This window comes from Lactuca sativa, chromosome 1 (assembly GCF_002870075.4).
Source record: "Lactuca sativa cultivar Salinas chromosome 1, Lsat_Salinas_v11, whole genome shotgun sequence".
NCBI classification, from domain to species: domain Eukaryota; kingdom Viridiplantae; phylum Streptophyta; class Magnoliopsida; order Asterales; family Asteraceae; genus Lactuca; species Lactuca sativa.
The window spans coordinates 58,660,035-58,675,563 of record NC_056623.2 but is presented as its reverse complement, the minus strand read 5'-3'; positions in this window follow the sequence as shown (position 1 = coordinate 58,675,563).

Sequence of the window (15,529 nt, the reverse complement as noted above, 5' to 3'; positions counted from 1 at the left end):
AGGACCAAGAGTCTCTTCATTTAATAAAATAAAATAAAATAAAAAAAAAAGGTGTAACCTTAATTAATTCCATAAGTTATAAAATAAAGAAAAGTTAATTCTTTTATTAGTTTAAAGTCTTCCATAACTTGTCCTCAAGTTATGGAACTTGAAGAGTTTTTGGATTAAAACTACTTTAAACACATAAGTTATGGAATTAATTAGTTTTGAATAGTTTCAAAACTTGCCCTCAAGTTTTGGAATTTGTAAAGTTTTCACTTATGAATACTTTAATTCCAAGTTAGCCCTTAGAATTTTAAAAGTTAAAATTCAACCCTTATACTTTATAATATTATAAGTTAATAATATATATATGTATAAGAGTAAAGTCAGTCTTACCGCTAGTACGCCTCATTCACGAAGCCGGTCTATAAGGTGGGTATAAGGTTGTTGCCTATAAAATGGCAACTTAATGGGTGTCCACTCTCACCCACCGCTTGCTTGACCGGTGGAGGGTCGTTAGCCGAACGGGTTTGACAAGACTATAATTCTCATTCATTAAAAGTATTAATGATAATACTAAGTAACTAAACTCTTAATAATACCCAATCTTAGTTACTTAGGAAAAATGTGAATAAGGTGCTAACCCATGAAATTACACTTTACACTTTGTCTAAGTCGTTAGTGGAGCGTGTGTGGTTAACCGGCACACTAACTTGGACTCAACAAGGTAGGTAAAGGGTGACTTAATATTTATCATAGTATCGATGGAGCGTGTGTGGTTAACCGGCACATCGATTGAGGGGTAATTTATTAAGGGTACCAAGTGATTTGCATGGTTACTTCACACCTTGTTTTGTGATCCTCGGCATCCCAGTCACAAAACCTGAAGGGCACACTCGAGATTGAAACATGCCTTTGAAAAGTTCAATGAATCTCAAAGATCTAGGAGTTTCAAAACCAATTAAAACCTAATAATACATTTCGTTTATCTTGGTGGAAATTGGTGAATCGTCATTCACCTACCTTCAAATATTTTATAGCTTGGATTACGGCATACCTCTTCTAAGTTATAAAATAGTTTGTTGGGTCCTAGCCTTAATATTTCATATTGGGTGTTATATTAAGGACTTTAAATCAATTATCTTGAATATCTCCCAAAAGATGTCTGGTTTAGACACCTATGATCTTCCCAAATCTCTTGAAACAAGGTTTCCTAATAAAGATGATGTCCCATGGATATCATACTTCTTTCACCTCCTCCAATTATTCTCCCTAACCCACAAGTTCTTGAAAAAGTTTAAGGTCACTCAAGCCCTATTGGCAAGGCAAGGTCTAGGTGTGATCACATCTTGGAGATGTAGTCACATATTGACAAGCCGGGAGAGTTGGGTGTCAAAGTCTTGAGAAAGTTGGTGGTTCAACTACTTTCTAAGTCATATAGTGAGTTCTTTTGGAACACCTATGAAAAAGACTATGACAAGACCCTTAATGATCTTATCTATTTGTTAAGATCAACTTCCTAAAACTTTGTGGACATTGACAATGATGACATTGGATATCCAGTAAAGCATTCTCTTCCCAATGGAAAGGGATCGGCCAGAGTCAACTCGGTTGACCAAATGGTAAAGAGAAAAAGCTAAGTCTGTGATAGTCCCGTGTACCATTATCAAAGGGTCCATATGTTTATATTGCCAAAGGAAGGGGCATTGGTCACGAAGCTGCCAAATTTACCTAAGGATGTTAAAGTCAATAAGTTTGACTCTACTTCAGGTAAAGACCACTATCTAACTCTGTTAAGTTTCTATTCTGAGATTCCTGATACATGATGTGACTGGGTCACATGGTGATGTTTTAAGAATCAAAGAAAAGTGAAGAAACTTAAAGAAAGAATATGCTGAATCTGATGGCTTAGATGGATTTCTATCGCATAGTTTGAAGATCGGATTCTTGAGCAACTTCTTAGGAGTTATGAGATATTGCTTAGGAATAGATAACAACAAGTTTTCATATGGATTGTAAGGATAAGTTTTTCCGCAAAGTTTTAAAATAAAAGAAAATTTTTTTGATTTTATTTATTTTAAAATATCCTTACAATGGCTTTTGAGGAAAAATTGTTGCTTATATGATTCCATTAAAAGCAAGAGTGGAAATATGAAATTGATTCTTTCATTTGTGGTAATGTCTAGATTTACCAAATAAGGAAAGATTCTCATCACCCAAGTTTCAATTGGACCGGAACTTGGAATCATGCAAGTTGTATAGCATGATGAATGAGAACTTTCAAGTTTTGGAAAATTAAGACTAATTACTCGGCCACATGGATGTGTGAGTCAAGTAAAGGACTAAGGGATCGAGTACACATTCTTGTGCACTGATTAAGTCCACCACAAAAGATTGATAAGACTATTCGTCATAGTTTACTAAAGCTCAGTAAATATGATTATACTTACAAGCTTAAGTGTAACTCTGAGACATTGGAAAAGGTTCCAATGTATGGCAGGGCGAATAAGAAGAATCAAATTAGGCAGAAGGATAAAAGTTTCTCATATCTTAAAAGATGGGAGAGTACTTTAGTATCAGTTTTGTGATCATCTTAATGATTAAGAAACCATATCAAAATTAGTTCTCTAAGGAAATCTTAGTGCATTCTTATGACTAAGAAGAGGAACTTGAATTGTTGAAATGGTTAAATCAAGAAGATGAGTCATACTTCGTTCCAATACAAGTCTTAGAGTCATACTCCAAGATTGTCATTTGAGTGACATGTCTTAAAGAAGGTTTAAAACACTTGTCAAATGTAAGAGTAAAAGTTTTCTACTCTTGTACATTTGAAATTGGTAAGTTGTGATGTTTTGGATAAAACAAAGACCAACTTAGGCCAATTGGGTAAAGTGTTTTTCTTGATTAGAATCCGCACTATCTCTTGGATGTTTGACAAGGGAGTCTTGTATGTCAAGAGGACAGTGGGAGTCTTAAAGGTCTTGAAAGTCTCAAGAAATAATCAAGAATAAAACCTGAAGTTCTTCACTAGCACATGACTTGAGGTTTATAACCTATCGTTTTGACATATCTGTGCCCATTCCAGTTAAAGTTGGCTTTGCATATGAGTTCTTAGAGTTCTCAGTTTGTTGCATAACAACTTGGAAGCAATGGCAGACCCTTGAGCTGCCAGGTGGCAAGAAGTTAAGATTGAGTTCAATCCATATGGTTTTGGATTTGTCATTAACTTTGTCTTGTGATTATGGTTTGACAAATTCATATGGGTAGGAACTCATACACCATATAAATCTAAGTGTCATAAGGTTTCTCTCCGATTCATGAAAATGATGGTGAGGAAACGCTTTCACTAAGTAGATTTTACGAAGATATCAATTGTGTTATTTGCATTTTCAAAAGTCGTTAGTGGAGCGCGTGTGGTTAACCGGCACACTAACATGGACTTGTGAGAAATGGCAAATGCCTAAGCAATTGAGACCATGATTACGGTATCCCTTTTCATGGTTCTTGAAATTGCTTAGACACACAGGTGAGCTATCTACGGAAAGGGTGTATGAATCTAAATTTCAGACTGTCCAGCTGATTTCTGAGTACATGTCAAAGCTAGTGGGAGCATAAGTGTTATGCTAATAATCATCATGTTAGTGGGAGCATGATAATTATGATAAGTATTGCAAGTCAGCAATGTTAATTATAGAAAACAAAAGTTTCAATTGGGAAAAAGTTGTTTTGCTATAATTAAGGGAGAGGAAATTATGCTTCATCTCAAATCTATAAGCTTAGATCGTGAGGTTTTAATCATTTAGTCAAGGATATATATGAATTTCATGTTGGAATGGCTCAACATAAGGAAATTCTGTATATGGGTCCATTATTTGCGTTCTAAAATTCGATTATGATTACGGCATCCCTTTTCATAATCTGAATTATGAGAACTTGGCAAATTGAAATGGAAATATTATAGCAAAAGACTGGTTTAGTCTTTATGTAAGACATCATGAATCGTGTCCCATATGCTTCGGATATAGGATCGATTACATGTGCTATATTCATCCGTTCTAAAATTTTCCAAATGCCTGGGGCATTAAGAAGGGAAAAGGTTTAGAACTGGATATGACTAAAAGGATTAAACAATTGTCAAGGACAATCTAAGGTTTACCAAAGATTGGTTACTCAAGGACAATTGGAAGTATAGTGATAATTCTGGAAGGACCATATTGACATAATCTGTAAGGAGGCAACTCTTGTTCAGAAGTGATAGTCAAAATGGAATCTGGAAATGTTTCAAAGTTAGAATTTTCAATCTGTGTAAGATTAAGGAAACTTAATGCAAGAAGGACATTTCCAAGGAGTTGATCTCCTTTGGAATACTCTGTAATGATTGTTGCCAAGTCTTTATGACTTTGTGCATAATCATTACGAGAGGATCTATGCATATAAGTTTAGAATCTAACAGATTTCAGTAAATGGCATGAATTTGGAATTCTTGCATTTGCGGTAAGGATTTGGGAGTGTGAAAAGAGAATCATTGAAGTTATGTTCAATTGATCTAGTTCACAAAGTAAGGATCATAGACAAACATAGTATGCATACTTGGTGTGTGACATGACTAGTGTTTAAGAAAACATAGTGTACATGCTTGGAGCATGGGACAACTATTGTTTTAAATTCAAGAATAAAGTTGATAGCTGAAACAGTATACAATGAATAATGTGTAATCATATGGTGATAAATAAAAGGTGTTTTATTTATGTTCAAAGATTTGATACCATATTGGATTCAATTATTATTGTGTTTCACTTTGCATGTTTTGACTTCCCGAATAAACTAGGTTATTCTTCCGGAATGACTAAGTTATTCAAACCATCCACAGTCGGTCATATGTTGGAAGTAGATATGAATTAAGACTGTCATGGGTTGGCTTGTAGAGGTCTAAGGTGTTGGACAAAGGGCTACAACACTCATGAGTGCTCATAAGTTCTGAGTATTGGATTCAACCCGCGCTCATTGGAATCACTTCATGGATTTTATCACGAGTGATCATGAGACGATAATATCTTATATTCTTCAAACCTAGAGATATGAGTTGTTACTATGAGTTGGTTGTACATTGATTGCACGAAAACGCATTTGGTAACTCGGTGCTATAAAACGTGCCTTTGTGTATGATTCAACAAGTAGTAGAACAAGCCATATGAGTCGAAGTTTATCCATTCCTTTTACCTTCGGGATAAAAGCGATATCTGTGGGCCCCTCGATGATTTGATGATGACAAATGGAAGTGCTCGGCCGGGCCAGGACTGATTTGATTTGTTCAATTAGTCAGTCGTCATAAATCGGAAATCGGGAAACAACAAATGGACAGAGAGAATGATTATAATCCATGTCTCAGTCCATATGATATCTAGAATGGAGGAATATATGATCCCTTATCTAATGGACAAGTTCGTTGACAAGATCAGAGTTCGACAGCAGCTTTAAGAGCTACGATTGCCAGTTAGGTTTGAAGTCATACGCAATAATAGTTTTAGACTTATCCAAGTGGGAGACTGTTGGATTAATGTCTAAGTCCATAACTATATTTGGTATGTACTTGACCCGACCCGGCATGGTCCATTTGGGTTGCACTTCACCGACACAATTTATATGGATAATCTTTTGAGAATAGTATGTTTATGATTAATATTAATATATTATAAGTTCTAATATATTAATATGGAATCATATTATTTAATTAGTATTGATCAAGAATTAATTTATAATTAATTAAGTGATCAAAAGGAACTAATTAAATATGGACTCTTATATATATGGAATGGGCCAAGTTCATTTAGGTTGGGCTAAGCTTTCATGGATAGTCCATGGAGTGTTTAACCCATGGATCCTAGGAAATGAAAGGTCATGGGTATTAGGGTTTAACCCTAATCCTCCATACTATATAAAGATGTCTTTGGTTGGTGAAATTGGCACTAGTGTGGATACACTAAAGAAGGGCTAGCCAATTTCACTAGAGAGAACCAAGTAATCATATTCTCTAAAGTATTCCAAGGTGTCTTGGTGATTTGTGATTCCACTTGAGGCTTCCACACTATTGGGGCTAAGCTCTTAAAGCTTGAAGACATCAAGCTACATCAAGAGGTATGTATTCTATCTTGTTACATTCATAGTTTTTGTATGCGAGATTAGGATAATACCTTGGATGTTCTTATTTGCATGTATAATAGAGAAAACATAGATCCAAGGTATTTAGGGTTGCATGTACACTTAGGAAGTGTTAGAATGCTCAAAACCCAACAGGTGCGAGATCTACCAGTTTTGGTTGGAACTTCTCCCATTTTTCACCTCTAAACCTGATTTGAAGCCACTTTTAATCCCCCGAAGCCTCGGGATCATACCAAACACCTGAAATACGTCCCGAAGTGCCCGAAAACCCAAAAAAATTATCTTTTCGGTTTTGAAGCTCAACCCTCGCAAAGCCTGGTTTTCAATAAAGCTCCCAGTTTTCAGCGAAGAAAGCTATTTATTATAACAAAGTGGTGCACAAATTACTATTTTCACCCTCAATTAATTCACGGTGAGTTCAATATATGGACAATTGTATGTTATGTGTTATATATTCATTGTAATTTCGTTTTTTATATCGGATTTATGCCTTTGGTTATGTAGAGCATGACTCGTATAATTTTCTGGTATTGGCTTTGTGCCTTTGGCCATGTAGAGCATGACTCGTATAACTTCTGGTATTTGCATAGGGTTATGTAGGGCTGAAAGCTTGTATATTTTAGCAAAATTGATAATTCGAAATTGTATTTTTCGTGCCATTTCGGCTGAAGCTTTATTGATGTATATCAAGCTAAAATTTATTGTTAATTGATATGGAAAGTCTGTCATATGATACACACATGCCTTTGTTGTTCATTGTCTCTCTTTGCTTCTGTCATATTGATATGTATATGGCATAAGGTTATATTGTAACTGTTATTGAACTCACTAAGCGTCACCCGCTTATCCCTCTCAATGTTTAAACTATTGCAGGTGATAAACATCCAATATAGTCATGTACTGGTAGAAGATGTAGAATAGATAATATTATAGCTATTGTATTGTATTCCTGGGAAAGTATGTAATATATAAAACTTTGTAAAAATCTTAATAGTCGGTTTGTATCCAGTCTATGTAATTAAACTATCAATGTAAAATATTATTTTATAAATATGCATGTAGCATGTTTTGGTGTCATTTGGACTGATAATAATGTCTTTAGTATGAAAGTTTGGGTCTTTCATGCGAATTGTTGTTATTTGAAATATAACATATTATCTCGGAATTCACTAACAAAGACGCCAGAATATTTTTCAAATAAATGCCAAAAGTATTCACTAAAAGAAAAACGATTTAGTCTTGGCACCTTATAATTCCCACAACCAGAACACATCTAAAATATCACTAGTGTTTCGTGATTTACCTCCCCATGTAGGCCTTGGAGTAGGTTGACATGAGCCGCTTTGTAACATTCCAAACTTACTAAGTAAAAAGAAATTGTTTTTAAGTCAACCAAAACCATCATTCATTCATTTTAAAATCCATCAAATTATGACAAGATGGAAAAATAGTTATCATAGTATAATCCCAAAATCATATAATGATGAACACTAGTGGATGTTATTTGATCATGTCGAGCCCTTCCCCACCGAACTAGAGGTACCTGAAACCATAAACATGAACTGTAAGCACAAGGCTTAGTGAGTTCCCCAAATACCACATACTATACATACAATGGGCCCCACCCGTCATCGGGCCCCACCCTATACAGATCTATCAATATAATGCGATGGGCCCCGCCCAACATATTCATCAGGGCCTGGCTGGCATCGAGCCCCGCCCGGTATACATACAAACACATGCAATACATGCAATAGTCACACAGACAGCTAGCATTCCATGAACTTCAATCAATGGACCGGTATTGGAGCCTTTGACCCGTAAATACTGTGAGGAGACTCACCTCAGATGATAAACAAGTCACACACTCAAGTTGCTGCTATGAAGGTTCCTCACATTGAACACATCTAAAACCCACCCTAATTAATAATTAGGGCAATAACTCGTAACCAAAGTCTAAAACATAATCTCAATTACTAAGGGTAGAAGACCATTCTATCCTTTCCAAACTAGACCTAACTAAGCATGATCTAAGGCCAAAAATGCTCCAAGCATCGAGGACGATGCTATATTTTAAGCTTGGGGAGGGGCATCCATCCATGCATAAATCCCGTTACATGTAGGTTGTATGTAAGTTTGTACATATTGCATTAATTTTTATTTTCTTGTTCATTTTTCTGCGTAGAAAATTTTTCAAAAACCAAAAAAGATTTTCCTTCTATTCTAATTTATATTATTTTCTTTGCATCTAAATTTTTGCATTGCATTCTTTAAAAAAAATAAAATAAAATAAAAAGTTGATCCAATCCCAAGCAATCGAATCTTTTCAAAACAGTTGAGTCAGTAAGTGAGTCATATGCCATGAGATTAGACTTGCTCTTTTTATTGAAAATCTCAAAGCAAGCTAATCACACACGAACACACCTCCCGAAGCTACTTGTGCAAAGCAGAAAGTGAGAAGATTATCAACATTTGAGCATAACAGCAGGTATGAGTCACTTCTTTGGGACATATGACTGGTCTTATGAGTAGTAATTCTCAATTGAACTTAAAATTCCAAATTCAAAAATTCATAAAAAAAATATATATAAAATCTCAATGTCCCGAGCCTTCCAGCGCTCTAAAAGTGATTTCTGCTCATTCCCTTTTATATACCTTGCTTGGGGACACAGTTTCATACTATACCTACGGTTCTTTGCATGTTAACTTCAGTCCCCCGAAAAATGTCTAGAAGCCCTCACGGTAATAGACTGTGAGATGTCCCACCATAGAAAAAAAAAGTCAATGATGAAAATATAAAGAAATATGCCAAGCAAATAAATTAACTAGAGTGTTATGTGTTATCTTAATTAGTGAATATATTATAAAAAATAAAAAAAGAAAAGAATAATAATAATAATAATAATAATAATAATAATAATTGTTATTAAGTTAATCTGTGACCTTTGGGACTCGAACAAGTAAACTCTGAGGGGTGTTTTACACCTAATCGCCTAAAGCTAAATTGTTTGGGACTGATTGGGTTGAAATTTTGCTACACGGATTCCATAGAAAGTCATGAATTTAATAATAGCAAATAAAGCTAATATGTGGCCTTTGAGGTTAGGGTAAGTAAACCCGAGGGATCTCTTTAAATCTAGCACACTAAGGTCATTTGATTTGGATGTGTTGGTTGGAAGCCTGTTACACGGATTTCAAAGAAATCCATGAACTTTATTTGTAGGAAAATGTAATTAGAAAGTTTGTATATATTTGTGTTATATATCTTTATTGAATAATATATCTAGGAAAAATATTTGGTTGCCAAAAGATTCCCTTGGACTTGAATTTGAACTTATGACATTGAGATTGAATGTTAATTACTTTGACTGGAGTAAGTGGTTTGAAGTTTGTAACCAATCTGGGTAAATATTAGGGAATTTTTAGAAAAGATTTTTCAGAAAAAGATTGTTGTTGACCAACAAACAGCTAGAATCGGATATTGATATATTTTGTGAAACAAAGATGATTGAGCATGTTTTGTCACATACAATTTTACGAGAGTAAAACCATAATTGGTTCCATGAATTGACTTGTTGATATTGAGAGGGAACAAGTGATATGATCTTTGATTCTGTTGAGTTGTATTAGGGAGTGGCTAAAGACTTATTTTTATTGTTATATAATATTTTGAGATTAAAGCTAAGTTGACTCAAGGCATGACAGGTACATTCTCAACTATGGTACAAAAACAGGGTTAATTGGGTTGGATCTTTATTATGTTTGTTTTAATTTCATGTATTAGATTTCAAAAAGTTTTAGCTTTGATTTTCTTTTCTTTTATTTTCTTTTTATTTTATTTTATTTTCTCCAGTTTAAATTTTTCTTCTTCTTTCTTGAGGACAAGAAAGGTTCAAGCTTGGGGAGATTTGTTAGGTGCATTTTATGCATTCATTTTGTAGTTTAAATCCATAAAAATGCATTACATTTAAGTTTAAACTCATGCATTTTGCATATTTTTTGGGATTTTTCATGATGCAATTCCATTCACACACTTTTATGATATTTCAGGGACTTTTGAAGGAAGAATCTTAGTTGAGGTGATGAAGAGGAGATATGGACAAAGTTTCGGGACAATCGGATCATCGAGGAGGAAGCTTTGAAGAAAATGAAGATTTTGGCTTTACAGAAGTTTACATGGCCGTGTAAATGAAAGGGTTGAGTTTACACGAGCCGTGTAAACGCATACTCGTGAGCAATGTACTTCGAAGGCCTGGCAGATTTGAGCAATTTACTTTTTGTATTTACACGGCCATGTAAATGATCAGTTATAGTTTACATGGGTCGTGTAAACGTGTCGCCAATTTTTAAAACGGTTTCATTATAATTTAAAGGAGGTAACCAGTTCCAAAGGGAGGGGGTCGTATTTTGGAGTTTTAGGAGGGGATTTTGGGAGCTTTAAGATGAAAATTGTTGCTTGAAAACACTTGGATTTCATTTTGATTTCAATTTGTAAGGTTTAACTTTTAATTTCTAGGTTTGTGTTTGTTCTAGTCATGAGTGGCTAGAAACCAGATTCTCCAACTTTATGTCTTGACATTTGGATGTGATTTCAATCATATGACTTGATGTTTGATTTCATTTTTCTATCTAGTGAATTTGATTTTGTCTCAATTGAATGTTTGATTCTAATTGTGATTCTTATTGGCCATTTGAATTAGGGTTAGATCATTCACGTTATATAATTGCAAAATCCGTAATTGTTTTGTAAATTGGACTAGGTAAGAAAGCACTAATTTGATTTCTATTGAATGAATTTAGTGTAAATCTTTTCACACACTTTTACACTCCCGAGCTTGTGAGGAGTATTTGTTGGATTAGTGTCTAAGTCCATAACTATTTTGGTATGTACTTGACCCGATGGTGCATGGTCCTTTTGGGTTGCCTTCACCAAAGCAACTTGTAACAGCCCGGAATTTCAGGTATTTCTTTAAATTATTTTTGGGGCACATTTAGGAGGGGACTCGGCGAGTTGGTGCACGACTCGCCGAGTAGGGCCATGGTCTTGGTCGCAGACGCGCGACTGGACTCGACGAGTCCAATAAGGGACTCGGCGAGTCGACGCCGTTCAGCTGAACCCTAGCCGTTTCAATTCTGATCGTATATAACAATCTTATGGCCGTCATGTCGCGTCTTTTGGCCGGTTGAAGATCCCCTGGGAGTGTGTGTGAGCATCTGAAGCAAGAGAGAGGACTTGAGAAGGCTTGAAGAGATTGTTAGACAAGGAGGAGCAAGGTGGTGATCAAAGGAATCGAGTACTGGAGGTTTGGAGACACAGGGAACACGTTTCCAGGTAATCTTCGGATCGAAATCTGTAACTTTTACGTTGTATGCGAGTTTAGGGTTTAGGAAACCCAATTAAGGGTTAGTTAGATTATATTGTTGTTATAAGTGTTAAAAACCCCTGTAATAGTATATGTGAAAGTCCAGGAAGCCCTATAGCTATATACTTCGAAATCATGCGAAATACAGGAGGCAGCGGATTGACTGCATGGCGAGGACTCGCCGAGTCCAATGATCAGACTCGGCGAGTAGCTTGAAGATTTACTAGAACTCGCTGAGTTGTTCTTCAGACTCGGCGAGTAGATTGAAGGTTCACTAGGACTCGTCGAGTTGTTCTTCAGACTCGGCGAGTAGCTTGAAGATCTACTGGAACTCGTCGAGTCGTTCTTCAGACTCGGCGAGTGGTGTCAGGATGTCTATACTCGTCGAGTTACCCTTTGCACTCGACGAGTCCGGTCAAGATTGACCGTTGACCTGTATATATCTTAGAGGGGGGTCAGTTGTCTTGTTTGATAAGATCATTAACTAAGGCTGTGGTATTATAGGGAACCTGCGGACTAGCGGATTGTGTGCAAGTAGCTCGAAGAGGTTATAGCCTGCGTACTACGAGGTGAGTCTTCTCACTATACTTCACCCGGAAGGGTTTGACTGTTAGACCGGAAGGTCGTGTGTGTTATATTCATGCTATGTCTAGAGAGGTAGATGCTTTATATGTGATGTGTGCTTATATGTGACGTATGCTTATACGGGCCGGAAGGCGAGACTTTATGTGATAGAAAGAACGGTATGATGTATGATTTATGTGTTATGAGTATTATGTTACATGCGTTATGTTTTATACTATCATGGGCCGGAAGGCAAAATGCTATGGGCCGGAAGGCAATCTACTACGGGCCGGAAGGCGATATATATTATGGGCCGGAAGGCGATACTATTACGGGCCGGAAGGCAATGTTATGTGGACCGAAAGGTCCGGGCCGGAAGGCAATGTTATGTGGACCGAAAGGTCCGGGCCGGAAGGCGTATGTGGGTATATGTGGACCGAAAGGTCCGGGCCGGAAGGCGTATGTGGGTAAGTCGTATACTGGGGAACTCACTAAGCATTTATGCTTACTAGTTGTGTTTATGTTTTTCAGGTACTAGTGATGACCGTGGAAAGGCGCCGGCGTGACACGTACACACTGCCACTGTTGAAGATCCTGGGGATTTATTATTTATATTTTGAAACAAACTTGGAATAAACCCTTTTGTCGAATAATGATGTTTTGTTTTTAACGAAAAATTTATTTGAAAATTTGAGCTGTTACAATTGGTATCAGAGCCTTGGTTTGAGGGATTCGGGGGTACTTTTGGGTGCAACTGAACTCAGACCGGGGATTTGAGGAAAAACTTTTTCTTAAAAATGATAAGGACGTAACATTTTATAAAGGGCAAGGCGGTAAAAACAAGGGTGGAACAGTGTGTACGAGCAGCCAGCGTCCGAACGGTAAAGATCCCCAGAATACCTTACGATGTTATGTTATGCACTGAATTATGAATTGTTATGCATGCTAGAAGACTAGGTATACATGATAGGAATAGAATTGCCTGTTTTGTGATGCCTTAGTCTAGGGAGATTGCTTATATGAGATATTTGGTAGCGTGCAAGTAAATAGTGCATACTAGAAGTAGAGTACTCGTTATTCGGGATTTGGGGAGGAAGATTTGGGACGAATACTGATACGGTGTGGTCGGTAGTATTGGGCCCGTACTATCGAAGGCACCGGATCAGTGGAAGACTCAAATAAGAATCCCTGGAAATCGGAGACTGGGTAGGGCGCGTATCGAGTACAATTGTACTTGGTGGAGTCTCTGATGATTTTATGTTGTATTTCAGAGACATCATGGTTATCACACGCAATGGGGCGAGTTCGAGCGGTGCGAGTGACGAGGAGATTCGTCAGATTATTCAGGAAGAGGTAGCTGCGGCGGTCCGGGCTGAGATCCCGGAGATGTTTGGGTCTATTAAGACCACGTTGATGGAGGAGTTTGAGGAGCGGTGCGCCGCACTTACTGAAGCTGCAGTTGCTGCCGCTACCGCAGCGGTGGCTGCTGCCAGGCCGCAAGGGGGTGATTCATTACTATTCAGGGAATTCAGCAACACGAAACCCCCTGAATTTGATGGGACGCAGGATCCGATTGCAGCTATGAGGTGGATCGCCGACATCGAGGGGTGTTTCTATACTTGCTCATGCCCGGAGCACCTGAGGGTACGGTTCGCCTTGAACCAGCTCCGTCTGGGAGCGAAGGATTGGTGGAAGTTCGTGACAGCGAACTTCACTCAGGCAGAGATTTCGGCGGTGACATGGGAGAGGTTTACAGAGATGTTTAGGGATGAGTACGTTCCCCCGGTAGAGAGGGAGCGATTGATTCAGGAGTTCTTAACCCTTAAGCAGGGTACTGATTCCGTGGCAGTGATCACACGGAAGTTTCATGAGAGGGCAATGTTCTGCCCCGAGCTGGTATCTACGGAGCAGTCGCGAATGAGCCGCTATTTGGGTGTTTTGAAGAGGGAGATTCGGGAGTTTGTGTCAAACTCCACCTATCGTACTTTCACTGAGCTTCAGGCGAACGCCAGGAAGCGCGAGATTGAGTTGGAGACTCAAGCGAGGGAGGAGGCTGAGTCTCGGCAGGTGGATCGACGGCCGGCCCAGTCTCAGCCGGCAGCCAAGCGGACTAAGTTCGCTGATTCGAGGATGGGAGGTTCGAAGGGTCGCACTTGCGCGAAGTGCGGCAAGAGTCACGAGGGGGCGTGTCGAACTGGTGGTTGCTACAAGTGTGGCAAGGACGGACATATTGCCAGGGATTGCCCTAAGGGGTTTATGGTTTGCTTTCACTGCAACCAGACAGGCCATCGGAAGGCCGAGTGCCCGCAACTTCGTCAGGGAGCTACACCTACTACCCGGACTACTGAGACCCGACCGGTGAAGGTCGAGGCCCCGAGGGCTCGCGGGAGAGCCTTTCAGCTGACTGCGGAGGAGGTCCGCGCTGCGCCCGATGTTGTGGCAGGTATGTTATCTTCCATGTATTTAATTAAAGGTCGAAATGTTATGCTTATGTTAATATATGTGTAGGTACTTTCCTTGTGAACTCTATGCCTGCTCTAGTATTATTTGATTCGGGTGCGAGTAGATCGTTTGTATCGTTAGCTTTTAGTCAGCACATCGGCATTAGTCGTGAGCCGTTAAGTCGGCCTTTGAGCGTTTCCATTGCGGCTGAGAGGGTGATTTGTGCTACGGAGGTTTTTCGGGGATGTGTGCTAGAGATCTTCGGGGTCGCATTTCCGATTGACCTAATTCCTATTGCGATGGGTGATGTATGTGTCATTGTAGGCATGGACTGGTTGAGCCGATTCAGCGCTGTCATCGACTGCGAGCGTCAGTTGGTGACTATACGAGACCCTAGTGGGGGAGTTCTTACGGTATACGGCGACGGTACCCGTTCGGGGTCAGCTTTTTGTTCGGCCACTAGGGCGAGGCAATGTCTACAGCAGGGATGTAACGGTTTTGTGGCGTATGTGATGGATACGCGGGAGAGTTCCGAGAGACCGAAGACATTGAAGGAGGTCCCAGTGGTGCGCGAGTTTCCAGATGTTTTCCCCGAGGATTTGCCGGGAATACCTCCTGCGAGGCAAGTGGAGTTTGGTATTGATCTAGTTCCAGGGGCGGCGCCTATTGCGAAGGTGCCTTATCGTCTTGCACCTCCAGAGATGCAAGAATTGTCCTCGCAACTTCAAGAGTTGTTGGGGAAGGGATTTATTCGGCCGAGTAGCTCGCCGTGGGGAGCACCGATTCTGTTCGTCAAGAAGAAGGATGGTTCACACCGGATGTGTATCGATTACCGGGAACTGAACAAGGTGACAGTTAAGAACCGCTATCCGTTACCAAGAATCGATGATCTATTCGATCAGTTGCAAGGGGCATCTTGGTTTTCCAAGATTGATTTGAGATCAGGGTACCATCAGGTAAGGGTGCGGGATGAGGACGTCCAGAAGACAGCCTTTAGGACGCGGTATGGGCATTACGAG